This window comes from Amblyomma maculatum, chromosome 5 (genome assembly GCF_055883805.1).
Source record: "Amblyomma maculatum isolate TAMU_Amacu chromosome 5, ASM5588380v1, whole genome shotgun sequence".
NCBI lineage: Eukaryota > Metazoa > Arthropoda > Arachnida > Ixodida > Ixodidae > Amblyomma > Amblyomma maculatum.
The window spans coordinates 90537185-90550422 of NC_139348.1; the positions used below are offsets into that span (position 1 = coordinate 90537185).

A 13238-nucleotide genomic window follows, 5' to 3' on the forward strand; every position below is an offset into this window, starting at 1 on the left:
GTCTTCGCGTTCCATGTTTCTCGTGAAGGAACTGGTAGCAGCTCTTTGGGTGAAGGGTTGACCTTGCATGCCCGAAGTATATAGACGTCCCTGTGTGGCAGTTTTGGATATGATGCAATTTTCGGCGTTTCGAATCGAAGTTTCCCTTTGATTGCAGTACTGCTGTTTGAACCTTTCTGAGCGTTGACGCCTACGCAGTAGCGAGCTCTTTTAATGAGGTGGACAAAAGGCTGCCCTTCCTTCTTTGTAGCTCTTGGTTCTCTAAGTGAATATGTTGGAGTTATGAGTCTAGATTTTCTTTTTTTTTTTTTTTTAATTGGAGGAGGGAGGTTGTAGTCGGCCCTGTTGGGTACGCCTCGAACCAGCCTATTCGCTACCTCACTGCCTGAGTTTCGAGAGTGTGCAGCTGCTCACCAACACTATTTATGTCGCAGGCTGGATTAGAGCTATGGTACTGGCCACTTCATAAGGGTTCTGGCTGCAGCATCGTTGGTTGTATTTTCAAGAAAGGAAAATTAAAAAAAAAAAAAAAAAACTCAGCAGTGTTCAGATTTGGATGCACCCTTTGATATCGCAAGTCACTTGGAGCTTAGCGCTACGGTGTCCATCATCGCGCATGCCTTCCAGTGATACACTAAATCTTCGGTGGCCATTTCAAAAGCTCCTCCAAGTCAGTAGCCAATCCAACGACCAAAAACGTTTTACACTTTGCAGCGAGGGAGAAGATCGTCCCTATGCATATCGACGCCAAACTAGCATATAGAAAGGCGCTCTTCCGCGGTTAAAGACAGCACGAACCATTCCCATATGTCAGCGCCATCATTTCACGCTGATTGAGGCATGACTGCTGTATGAAACGAGCAGTGAAAGCGCCACATGCCTTATTTGCGGGGAGGGGAGCTTTAGTACTTTTCTAATTCACAGCAAAGCCACGGCAACTAGAAATTACGATGATCCTCACAAAGCTTGACCAAGACATAGCCACGGCTGACGCGTTTCGATAAAGGCGTATTTACGCGCTGCCCCGCCGGGGTGGTGCAGTGGTAAGACGCCCGACTACTGTGCCGGAGTTCCCGGGATCGAATCCCGGCCTCGGCGGCTGCGTTTCGATGGAGGCGAAACGAAGAGGCGTCCGTGTGCTGTGCGATGTCAGCGCACGTTAAAGATCCCCAGGTGGTCGAAATTACTCCGTAGCCCTCCACTACGGCCCCCCTTTCTCTCTATCCACTTTCACTCCCACCTTCCTCCCTTTCCTTACGGCGCGGTTCAGGTGTCCACAGAGCAAGTGTGACAGATACTGCGCCTTTCCCTTCCTATGAACCAACCAACCAACCAATTTACGCGAAGCGTATACAACTCGTTTCGCCTAAAAATGCAGAAAAAAAAATGTATCGAAAAAGAAAACCACGCGCGTGATTTCTTATCCGTATTGGCAAGCAAGCGTTCTTTGTGCAGCCCTCAGAGTGACGTCATACTCTTTCGCTTTTATTTCGCTTCCCACTTAGCATCCATCTGGTGGTGGAGTTGGATACTAGTTTCCGATATGGATTCGAACCGACGAATAGCGTACTTCCCATTTTATGCTGTTCGCTGTAAGTGCAGGTGTACACCGAGAAGTGAGAGAAACAGTGCTTTCCTTTCACGAAAAATTAAACCATCTAAAGGCATCTAAGCCTTTTCCAAACTCTGTGCCAGTCTCGCAATGCCGAAAATTCGAGTAATTAAAGGGTTGTGTCAAAGATGCTCTCACGTCTACTCTTATATAGGTTAAGCGTCCTCCTGCGTGGCCGAGAATCACTCCTAAGCACTGCTATTTTGGGGATAGGGGAGTTGGAGTCTTCTTTCACTCTTCTTTTTTTAACCTTTCCTTCTCCACATTCCTCACAGAACGGTTCGGCTCAAATGTCCGCCGAAAGTTCGATTGTTAGCACGGCTTTGCTTCCCTCATGACCGGTTCATTATTATATCAGGATATCTATAACATATATAGATATCTACATATCTCTATATATTTCTATAGTTTCAGCAGGGCATTTCCGCTCCTTTCTTTTGAATTGCAATACTCTGGGCTGTTCGTGCGTATTATTATTATTATTATTATTATTATTATTATTATTATTATTATTATTATTATTATTATTATTATTATTATTATTATTATTATTATTATTATTATTATTATTATTATTATTATTATTATTATTTTGCTTCATATCCCTCGTTACGGCTTACTGAGCTTCGAGTTTGGATGACCGGTTCATTATTATCGTATCATCCTGAGGCTGCTCTATCTGTTTCAGGATATCTATAACATATATAGATATCTACATATTTCCATATATTTGTGTAGTTTCAGCGCAGAATGTCCGCTCCTGTCTTTCGAATTGCAATACTCTGGGCTGTTCATGCGTATTATTATTTTTGTTTTTGTGTGCGTGTTTTTTTTTTTTTACTTGATATCCCTCGTCACGGCTTTCTGGGCATCGAGTTGTACTTCACTGAATTCTTAACGACTCACAACCCGCGGTTGCACAAAACCGCACTCTGTTTCGGGAGGCACGAAGAGGGAACCACATCGAGGTTGCGACCTACGGATAATGCACTAACACATAAACGATGGGCGACCCTCGCGAATGCAGCCTGGGCAAACCGACAGAGAGGAAATGTGAGACAGACGCCATTCGAGTCGTTTCGTTAATACAAAACAGGTTCCCCGTCGATACAGCCAGCGTCTCGTCGCCGAGAGAAAAGTGAAGAACTATCCCGGCTAACTTACCTTTTGATCGTTGGTGGGGCTCAAATTTCGCACAGAGCTAAATTCCAGTGTTGATTCTTCTTTTTTGCATACAACGAGCGGATATGGTTTCTGCATGATTTAGAGGGAATTAACGGAGTGGTCTCATATTAGAGAGATTTAGCACACCGTGATCCGCGATCCGCTACCGTGATCCGCCACCGCGCGTTCCATTGCGCATGCCCAGATCACTTTGATGCCGATAGATGGCGCTACATACTTGATGTCGGCGCATTGACCTGCCGCATCGGAACCAATCAGCTTGTGCGCCCCGCCCACGAGCGGTAGAGGGTCGCGGTGGCGGATCGCGGATCACGGTATGCTAAATCTCTCTATTGTAAGAAGAAGCGGCATCAAAAAGCGCACAGCCGGGTTGGTAGCGCCATCTCTTTCGCACAAAAGAGGTTGGTGACCGCTCTTCGTATCTTCCATTAAACGGTAACCGCATGAGGCGACAACCGGTAGCGATCCGTTACGCGACGCCGTGTGTAGCTTGCGCTGTTCCCCCTTGCGATGAACCAACTAGCCCGCAACGTTTTGTTCAAATAATGACAGTTGCGTAATTAATGACTAATTAATGCCGCGCTTCCGGCAACATAACCCACACAACAGTAAACGTAGAACAACTGCGAAGATACTAGGAACGCGATCTCGTCGCTGCCAAGCAGAATTCACTGCATAAATGCACTCGCAGAATGTGAAAGAGTAGTCGCTCGCTTTACTCGTAGCAGCCTTCATCGCTACATGCGCAACAGTCGCGTAGCAGAATGCAGCACTCAGGCTTTCGCCTTTCATCACTTTAGTCGTCAAAGTGTCCTCGAATGTTTTATTCGATGTTCTCTGAGTGACCCACCACCCGTTTGCGTAATCTGCGTGCTTATAAAAAGTGGAGCGCATCACCGTTATTACCGTGGCAACGGCAGGTACGTCTCCTTTCGAAGAGTGTTCGGTACTTTATCCTTGTTTGGCTAAGGTCAATTCCGCTATCATTTGCAACGCGTGCGAAGCTATCGTTACGTACAGGTGAAATGGCGGTAAAGTTGTAAAGCGCGTCAACATTTTCCTCCCACCCGTTCCCACTCTTCCTTATACGCTCCATGCTTCTGGCCAGAGCACCAGCTAGCCTGCCTGATTTTCCAGGCCACAGCACATTCCTTAAAAAGAAGAAGAAGAAGAAGAAGAAGAAGTAGATGAAGAAGTAGAAGAAGAAAAAGAAGTTGAAGAAGAAGAAGAAGAAGAAGAAGAAGAAGAGGAGGAGGAGGAGGAGGAGGAGGAGGAAGAAGAAGAAGGAGAGGAAGAAGAGGAGGAAGAAGAGGAGGAAGAAGAGGAGGAAGAGGAGGAGGAAGAAGAGGAGGAAGAAGAGGAGGAAGAAGAGGAGGAAGAGGAGGAGGAAGAAGAGGAGGAAGAAGAGGAGGAAGAAGAAGGGGAAGAAGAAGAGGAAGAAGAAGAAGAACGTCGGTGCACGTTAAAGAACCCCAGGTGGTCGAAATTTCCGGAGTCCTCCACTACGGCGTCTCTCATAGCCTGAGTTGCTTTGGGACGTTAAACCCTACAAACCAACAAACCAACAAACCAACTATCATTATTCAGGTTCGCTCTACCAAGCCACCTTTTCGGGAGAGACCTGCAAGGCCTGACCTTTATTCAATTGTCTTCGCTAAACGTACTCTAAAACTGTACGCTTAGGCAAATCTCCATACTGCAGTATAATGTACGGAACCCTAGCTACTGACCTACGTTGACAAGGAAGTAATGCTGCTTACGATGCAGAAAATGGCCTGGGAAGTGTGTAGTTTGAGAATAAAAGCTCGTCTCTAGTGATTTCAATGAGCCTTGGCGCTCTAAAGCACATAGCTTACTTTATTGTAGCCCCTGAACGCAGTGATAACTGAACCCCTTGTGCGGAGCGCGCTACGTTGCGGCCTTTTTCGAAAAGAACTCTATGTTGTGTACTGTGTGCAGCGTATTTCGTGGTTTCGTTGTTGTTTCTAAACGTTTATATTGTCTGCTGTAGGGGCCTTCCCTTATATGAAGAACAGTAGTCGGTTTCAGGGCCATGACTATCAACCGGTCCTCTCATGTCCACACAAATAGGCCAAATAATAATAATAATAATAATAATAATAATAATAATAATAATAATAATAATAATAATAATAATAATAATAATAATAATAATAATAGTAATAATAATAATAATAATAATAATAATAATAATAATAATAATAATAATAATAATAATAATAATAATAATAATGCGCAACCCCTTTCGCGCCACCATCCGCAGCCGGGCATTGTCTCGGCAGTTGTTGCAGTTATCACCTGCGATGCATTCTCCGCTACTCCGTGACAACAAGGCCAGAACACATAATTATCGCATTAAAGGAGACCGCACCGCGTGAAAACAGCTGCACTTATCTCCCGCGAATCAGTCCAGGTGCGGTGCTCGCGTAAAGGAAATACAGGTGTCTCTTCATCCGGTGCAGAGCGTATACACGCACGCGTACCACCATACGGATGCTCGTCTCTGTTGTCTGGCTTCCGTTCCGGCGATGTAGTGGAGGCGCAGCAAATTGGGCGCTTCCGCTTTTGTTCCGGAAGCCCTCGTCGCGTAACGCCCCTGACCGTACCGTGCCCCGGAGAATGGCTGAGACGCCTCTGTGTCCGAGGCCCATTAAAACAAGGGGCAAACGCTCTGGCGCACGTCGCCCCGTCTTCTCTGGACCACTGTACGGTTTCCCTTTCTTACGAGTTTTCCGTTTCACCTGTTGTGTTTACTGCCACTCACCCGGTGCCTTTTTCTTGTTTTAGTGCGGTTGGGCATAGAGAACAGTGTTTACAGGTGCAAGTGAAAGCAGTTCCATGAGAACAGCCGCTAGCGAGGCTTGACAGGGGCCAGTAAGACCGACAGCCTATAGAGTCGCTGTAAGCTTTTGGAGGAGCGTATACATGGCTGCCTTTGGCAGGTGTTTCTCGTACAACCACCACCATTATGTTGCCGTGTGTATCTGTCGCCTACTTACCTTCATTATTCTGGGTCACAATTTAAAACCATGTGTAATTAGTCAGCGGGGCAGACATTAATGATAACATAACCTAAGAGTTTCAAGGAAAAGCAAAGCAAGAATAGATTGCTGCCAAATGTGTTCAGTATGCAGAACGAAGGATTTTGGGCATTCGCCTAGGTAGGTGGGTGAAAACTTTATTGACGAGCCTTAAAAAGGGTGGTACATCCTTGGGTTGGTCTGGCTCTTGATCCCGGGTGGTGGCCGACAGCCCATGACGTGCAGCGACCTTTCCAGCCCACTATACGAGCCGCCTTTGTGAGGCCGGTACGCAGCTGGTGACCGCGATCTCCCAACCCTCTGGGCCCGTGAGGTTCCAGCGAGATGTCGGTCGGAATTGTTGGCAGAGGTATAAAATGGGGTCGAAGTTGGCTCTCGGAGCCTCACTAAGACAACATTCGGGTTTGCAACGACATTTAAGCTTAACTCCTTGGAATGGTGACGGTGATTTGTTATTAGTTAAAAAAATATATGTAGTTGCATGGTCCTATTGGCCACCGATCAGTGGGAGTTTGTGTAACTATTCTTTAACGAGATATACGTCACGACTCTCGCTCTGTAATGGTGAGCGACAGACCACCATAAGCGGCTTTAAGCGAGCACTTACGCGGGTGCAGAGGATGGCCTAGAGAATTGGAATAGCGGTGCTGTATACGGGTTTGATTCAAAGCCTGCTTCTACTTGCTTTGGCTACAAAGGGTGGTGGCATCCGTATGTACAGGGGTAATCAAACGTTTCTAGGCAGCTATGTCTCCTTCTGGCCGGCATATTCTGGCACTTAGAATCCCATTAACTCTATCAATTATCTCAGAGGTTAGAATAATGCTTCTTATACTCTCCACAAATACGCCGAGATTTGGGATGTCGTAGCTGCCTGATTATACTGCTCAGAAGCAGACTGTGTGGCCTGGGAACTTTCGACTACCCCTGCACCTTCAACTCCCAGCGTTACGGGAGAAACTATTACAGTATTCTGTTCTATTTTTTTTGTTTTTGTTTTTTTAATAGCAATGTGCAAACTGCCGTGACGTCAGCCAGATGAGTATTGGCCTTAAGCGGACACGGTTACAGCAAATTCGAGTGCGCGTATATCGGTAAATCGGCGTTTTTTAATGACGCATAACACGCGACTTTCGCTGGAAAATATGAAAATATATCACTACAGGCATGATGTAGACCACTTATGAGATAGAAAGGTCCAATTTCTGAGATAGCTGCAGTTTTCCGACCCCGGATCTCGGAGGCGAGGCTGCTCATCCTTTCACATCTATATGATCGCTGAGTCATTTTCACTGGGGACCTCACCAGTACGAAATGCAATGGCGCAGAGATTTTCGAATGAAATTTCGTCAGGGTACGTGTTTATTTTGCGGCCCGAAAAAAGTGTAGTCAACATTCCAACAGAGGACAGGGGAACGCGTTTCTTACAATTAACAATCAGCGATCTGCGCTCACGGAGTGCCTGCCGGTGGGCTTGGGAGCACGGCACTGTTGTCTCGTAGTAGGCACGAAATAGCGGCCGCTGTCATTTCTTCCCGTTAGAGTAAAGCGGGATATCTTCTGACATTTACTATTTCATTTGGTTCCCTTTTTTCGGTAGTGCGTACAGTGCCTTGTTGCTCGCTCCAAGGGAGCTATGTCAGGAAATGCTAGGGCCACTAAAATGCATAGCTCACTACCTGTGTTGCACCGAGAACGCTGCACTGAAAGGGGATGCTATAAGCACTGCACTACGGCCGCTGCCGCAGCTCTGCTCTGTTATTCACGACGTGTCCACGAAGGTCCGCAGTCGGCTGTCGTAGCCTACGCATGCTGCACTTGGCGTGCATCGCAACGCGCCCCTAGATGGCCCGTTGTTTACGCAGGCTTTGAGCTGAGATACTCCGTGCAGTAATAAAAAATTCTTTTCAGACCGAAAATTTCCTTTTCGCGCCTTTTTCAATAAAGTATGCATGATTCAAACTCGGTGACTTTGGAAAAAGTGAAACAGTTGCAGTTGTTGATTCAGGAACTCTAAAAATTTGATTTTATTTTTCAAGTTTTATTCTTCTAATTCCCTGAAAAAATAAGTGTGTGTGTGTGTGTGGGGGGGGGGGGGGGGAAGGGGCAGGTATCAGGCTATGGTTGAACTTGGTTTTACAAGTGGTATCTCGGTTTAGCATGGTTAATGAAGGGCGAAATCCGAATATATGAACCATACGTTCAAAGTGGTGCATGACACCAGCGGCTATATTTTTTTTTTCACTAGTTACGCGGCTTGTTGTCTATCCCATCTTCTTTTCTTTAACGCCAACCTCTTGTCCGGCCCACCTTCCATGTAATTCAGCGCACCTTCCATGATCAAACACTCGCTCAATTAAGCTTGGATTATCAAGAACAATGAGCGTCAAACGCCTGGTGTCGTTTTAGTGCTTACCAAGGATAAATAAACGTCATACTCAGGCACGAACGGTGCTTGACTTCGTTGAGTAGAGCTGTCGCAGGGTGAAGGCTAGCACAGGACCGGGTGAATTGGAGGCTTATGGGAGAGGCCTTCGCCCTGCTGTGGGTGTCGTCCGGTTGCTGCTGATGGCGATGATGATAATGATGAGATGTCGCTGTAAAATTCCATAATCGAATGTCACTCGCTTTGAGGGAGGCAGTAGCAAGTGAGTTAGTTGCGGGTGTAAACGGACATACGGATCCACATGGTTCCTGCGTTCAAGTCGCTTTAGCTTCATGCCACCAATAAAGTCGCGCCGGCCGCAGGCAGCCCGTACTCCATAATTGTGATGACGTCATCGCACAGACAAATTCTCCATTCCCGCCCACCTGGTACATATCGCACGCCTTCGTGTCCACTCCGCCATGTTTATGGACCAGCTGATCTGGACCTGCTCTGCGCGTTGACATTCAACGCCCTTTTTTCCCGCTTTCTTTCGGGTAGTTGTCCCGTGAGGAAAATACGACACCCCCGCTCTCCTGCCCCTGTCCAGCGAGCCGAGACGGAACGTGAGTGGGCTGTGCGGGACCGTATTCCTCTCTGTTCTCCCGTCGGTAATAGGGGAGGTGCTGAATGGCTAGTTCGCTGCTTCAGCGGTGATATCGCTCTCGCTAACGTATACGTGCTTCAGATGGAGAAGGGGTCACTTCATATCTCTTGCGGTTTGTTTTCATTCCTCCGTTCCTCCTGAAAGCGGACGTGACTGGCTCCTGCGTGTTTTTGTCAGTCTTGCTTATCTGGTCGCCTACCTTCCGGCGTAGGCGGGTCCAGGTTCGTCGTGTGTCATGTTTCTTTGGATATTTTTATCTCAGGTAACATCGCGAAATATCTTCAGCCACCAGTTAAAGAAGTTTGAATTATTGTAATGTATCGTTTACTTAGCGCTTCAGGTCAGTCGATATCAGGGGTCTCAAATTGCTTTGGGGGCTACATCAAGAAAATTTCGTCCATCGTAGGCCAAGAGCCAAGCAATAACAAAAAAAAAAAAAACAGGAATTTGAACAACAAGTTAGAACAGTTAGGAACAGTAGGAGCAATGGAATAAATATAAATAACTATGTCTTTTTTTCAGACCACGATTTCCAATTCTTCGTGCAAAGGACGCGGTTTTGGGCGCCACTTCACGATAGGTCGGAGAGAGCGACTAATAGGGCGCAGCATTTAATAAATACCTTATCCTCGAAGCAAGAATTGGAATGAAAGAGGGAGGGTTGTCCGGCGCCTTGCTAAGGTACCTATAGTCCGTCCGAAGTCCACGCAGATTAAAGGGTCTGTCGCTGTGTTTTATTTCGCAAAGAAGGTGTGCCGTCGGGGGCGATGCCTTTCAGATTATTTTGAGGGCTGGAACAGGATTAGGGAGCAATAAATAGTAATAAAAATGCTTATTCGCAACAAACCAAAACAAAGAGCATTATGACACAGCAGAGACATTAACGAGCAGCATAATGGGTTATGCTAGAGAAATACATGTTCATGCAAAAAAAAAAAAAGATTATAAAAATACACAAGCACTTTGCAAAAGTCAAACAAAATGTGCATTGAGCTGTGCACAGTAACCATAAACAGTTGAGAAGTTATGCTTCTAATAGAGACATGGAGAGATTGCTGATAAATGAGGGGATCGATGAGTAAGTCACAAGCTCATGGGGCAAAGAGCTCCATTCCCTAACGTGCCTATGTGGAATCTGTATTCCTGCAGGTGTTTAGTATGTTTGTGTCTGGTAGCTCTCCTGCTAGAAAGAAACAAGTGCCTGCTGCTGTCAGTCTTGACTATGAAACTATGAACTATTAAAATACTGATAAAAAAGTTTTAAGATTAGGAAATTGGCCCGCTGGATAATCATGGGCAATCCAGCCATTCCTACAAGTCACGATCGATGAAGTATTTGGTCGGGCAGTATACGTATTCTAGCCCACGTGACTACTATCTCGCCGTGAACAAGTTCTATTTTCTGTGGGTAGCCGTAGTGCAGCCATAGACTTTGCGCAGGGTTCCTCATTAGGGGAAGCGACGTTCGTCTGCTCCTCTGTGTGCATGCCTATGAGTACAGCCATAGGGCGGCATTACGTAGAGTTACTCTATATGCTACCTTTGGTAGCATATACAGTAACTTTATCATTACGGTACTGTCAGAGCCATCTGTCGGCAGCGAATGCAACTAGAAGTGCTCCCTCTCTAGTGACAATGGTGGCTTTTGTAATTTTATTGACAGCATGGCAAAAAAAAAAATATATATATACGTTTTGTCGCTTGCTGCTTGTCAATTCTCGGCTTCTAACTCGGCAATCCACTCGCCCTCTCATGAAAGAGGGTTTTCACTGGGAAACCAGGCTCACTTCCTACTTCTCCTTTTTCTTTTGACGAAAGAGTTCCGAGGCATACATGATCCGCATGGAGCCGCATTCATTGCCCCTTCTAGATGGCCCACAAATCCACCCCTGTTTGAGAGATATTTACTTCCTTTGTTAGAAGGGTTTTTCTGCGACGAGGGAACTGATGTCCGCTCTTGTTTTTATATCGCTCGAACACTTTCGAAAATTGACCGTGAGTGAGTGAGAAGACTTTACACCGACATGGACCTCGGGGCAGGGGCTCAGCCAGGGGGAGGGTCTCTTTGCCGGCTCTCCTGCGCCGTGGCCGCAGAGAAGGTCTTGGACTAAGCCTCCTCCGCCAGGCGTAGGAAGATCTTTTGTTCATCCACATTTGGGCTGCGAATGTAGGATTCCCAGGTAATTTGATCAAGGGGATCAGTTTCTTTAGCTCCCGCGGAAATTGACCGCTAGCTTCTGAACGAGACCTTTGAAAAGCCCGCGCTCACAAGGAGTCGACTGCTTGTATTTCTTACCGCTAGATGGCAGCACATATCCAAGAAGCGAGAACTTGTTGCTGTTTTTTTCTTTTTTCCCTCAATTTTGCGAAACTGAGAAATGGCGAAATGCTTTATGCCGATTTTCATCGTTGTATCTGCGTGTAGTTCCTGCGGTGATGACAGACTTGCGTACTTTCACGGCGTTGTCACTTTTGATGCTTCCAGTGCGTGCTGAGCGCTTCAACGGTGAACTGCAGAGCTCCTACCAGCGCTATTCCGCGGCTACGGGGGGCAAGAAACTGCACAGAAAAACAATTTAGATTTATTGTCTCGCTGTAAGATGTCGTTTACTATTTTGTTGGACAAAAGAAAGTATGCTTCGAAAAAAAAAAACGAAAAAAAAAAAAAAAGTGAGGGGGCACCCGGGTTTGAACCGGGGACCTCTCGATCTGCAGTCGAATGCTCTACCACTGAGCTATACCCCCAACACGCTCCGTAGAGGTTTCTTAATGGTATAGGAACATGACGCTTGGGTGTTTCGTTCGCTTCATAGCGTTGTTTTAAATATGGTACAAAGACCACACTTCGTTTCATTACTACAAGCTCAGCAGCGCTGAACTTCTACTGCGTTTTCTAGCTTGTTTGACCTTCCAGCGGGAAACGACGACGCCTTTCATATCAGTATGCTTGCACAGCGTTCGCCTCGCTCGCATGGCTTGCACTCCGCTTCCGAACATGCTGTATGAAGGGTACAGTCTTGGCTTTTTTCCTTTTTCGGCGAGCGTCACTACCCAAAGGTGTGTCAGGGCGTTCGTTACGACTTATCATACTAAGCGCCGAGCGCCGGTTGTTTGATGCATCAAAGTACACGAGAAGCAAACGCCACGGGTGAGCGAGGTGCTAACATTGAACGAAGTGTCTAAAGGTAGTACGTCCGACGTATCCATTCGATTCTCGTAAAGATACGGCGGACGTCGATATACAGGCTCATGGCTATATGCACGTCGAACGCCGCTTGCTACGCGTGAATGAATCTTATCCTCTATGATATCAGCTAGCCGCGACTCTCGATGAGGTGCTACGAAGAGTGCATCCGTTCTAACATAAATCACGGTCTTCACTTAGGGTTGTGTACGGCAAGCATCGCTGTCACGCATATAGCTGCAGGCGATGCTACGTAAGCTCACGCACATTCACGAGCAGCTTTCGCTTCGCACTAAACTATCACCTCGATCTGCCCGTAGTGCGAGCGAGCTATTCCTAGCATTTACGCTGTCTTAGGTCCTGCATCGACCTCCGAAGACCTAGCGTCGGCACAACACACACACACCTCGCCGTGCAGAACATTCGGCAGTCCAAAGTATGTATGTGAAATGGCATTATGCTCGTTCCTCACATCCAGACCGAGGAAACAGGATGTTTCTAGCTAAATTCTTCGTTTAAATTCTACCTCAGAGCCGTGGCAGAAGACATGCCGAATCTACTAGAGGCCTGCGCTGCTACTGCGGCGAGCTGCACATCGACTCGTCGAGGCGAAGACCTACTGCACCGCACCGCAAGAGTGCACAACCGGAAAGCCGGAAGCGCGAATGATCCGAATTCCCTGTGAACGGCAATGTTCTTTGGTATTTAGGGGAAGACTAGACTAAAGTGCTTAGCCTGCATCTTTTTCTTGTCGTTGAATTTTGCGTACATGTAGTTTAAACCCCCGCATGCTCGAGGTTAGCGTGACCCGACTGAACGGCCGCGCAGCTTTGAAACGATCGGGGTCGATATGCATATGCATCGCCGGACTTAGGTACGCGGTAGAAAATGTGCGCTGCACATTTCGTTGCAGAAGCTGACTCTTGGAATTTTGCAGTGTGTGCCATGCAAGTGATCGTTGCTACAACCACGCATTTACGGTTTTAGAGTAAATATCAGATATACTGAACTTGCAGACTATGTTCCCACGGCTGGCCTACCCCGAGGCGCATAAATGTTCAACCGTGGATGTATCAATAATCGAAGAGAGGAGGGATTTTCACAATATTGGGCGCGAAATCGATAGCTACCAGTGCTCAGTGTTAGAGAAATTCTGCCTTGAT

At 46.7% G+C, this 13238-nt stretch overlaps 1 protein-coding gene and 1 non-coding gene across 2 annotated transcripts in view; one reads left to right on the plus strand and one right to left on the minus strand.

Moving 5' to 3' along the window:
* The window catches only part of sick (sickie), an 819067-nt gene that overhangs the window by 399768 nt on the left and 406061 nt on the right, over positions 1 to 13238 (plus strand). The window lies entirely within an intron of this gene.
* Positions 11565 to 11636, minus strand: TRNAC-GCA (transfer RNA cysteine (anticodon GCA)). Its single transcript has one exon. It is a non-coding gene; the product is annotated as a tRNA-Cys (tRNA).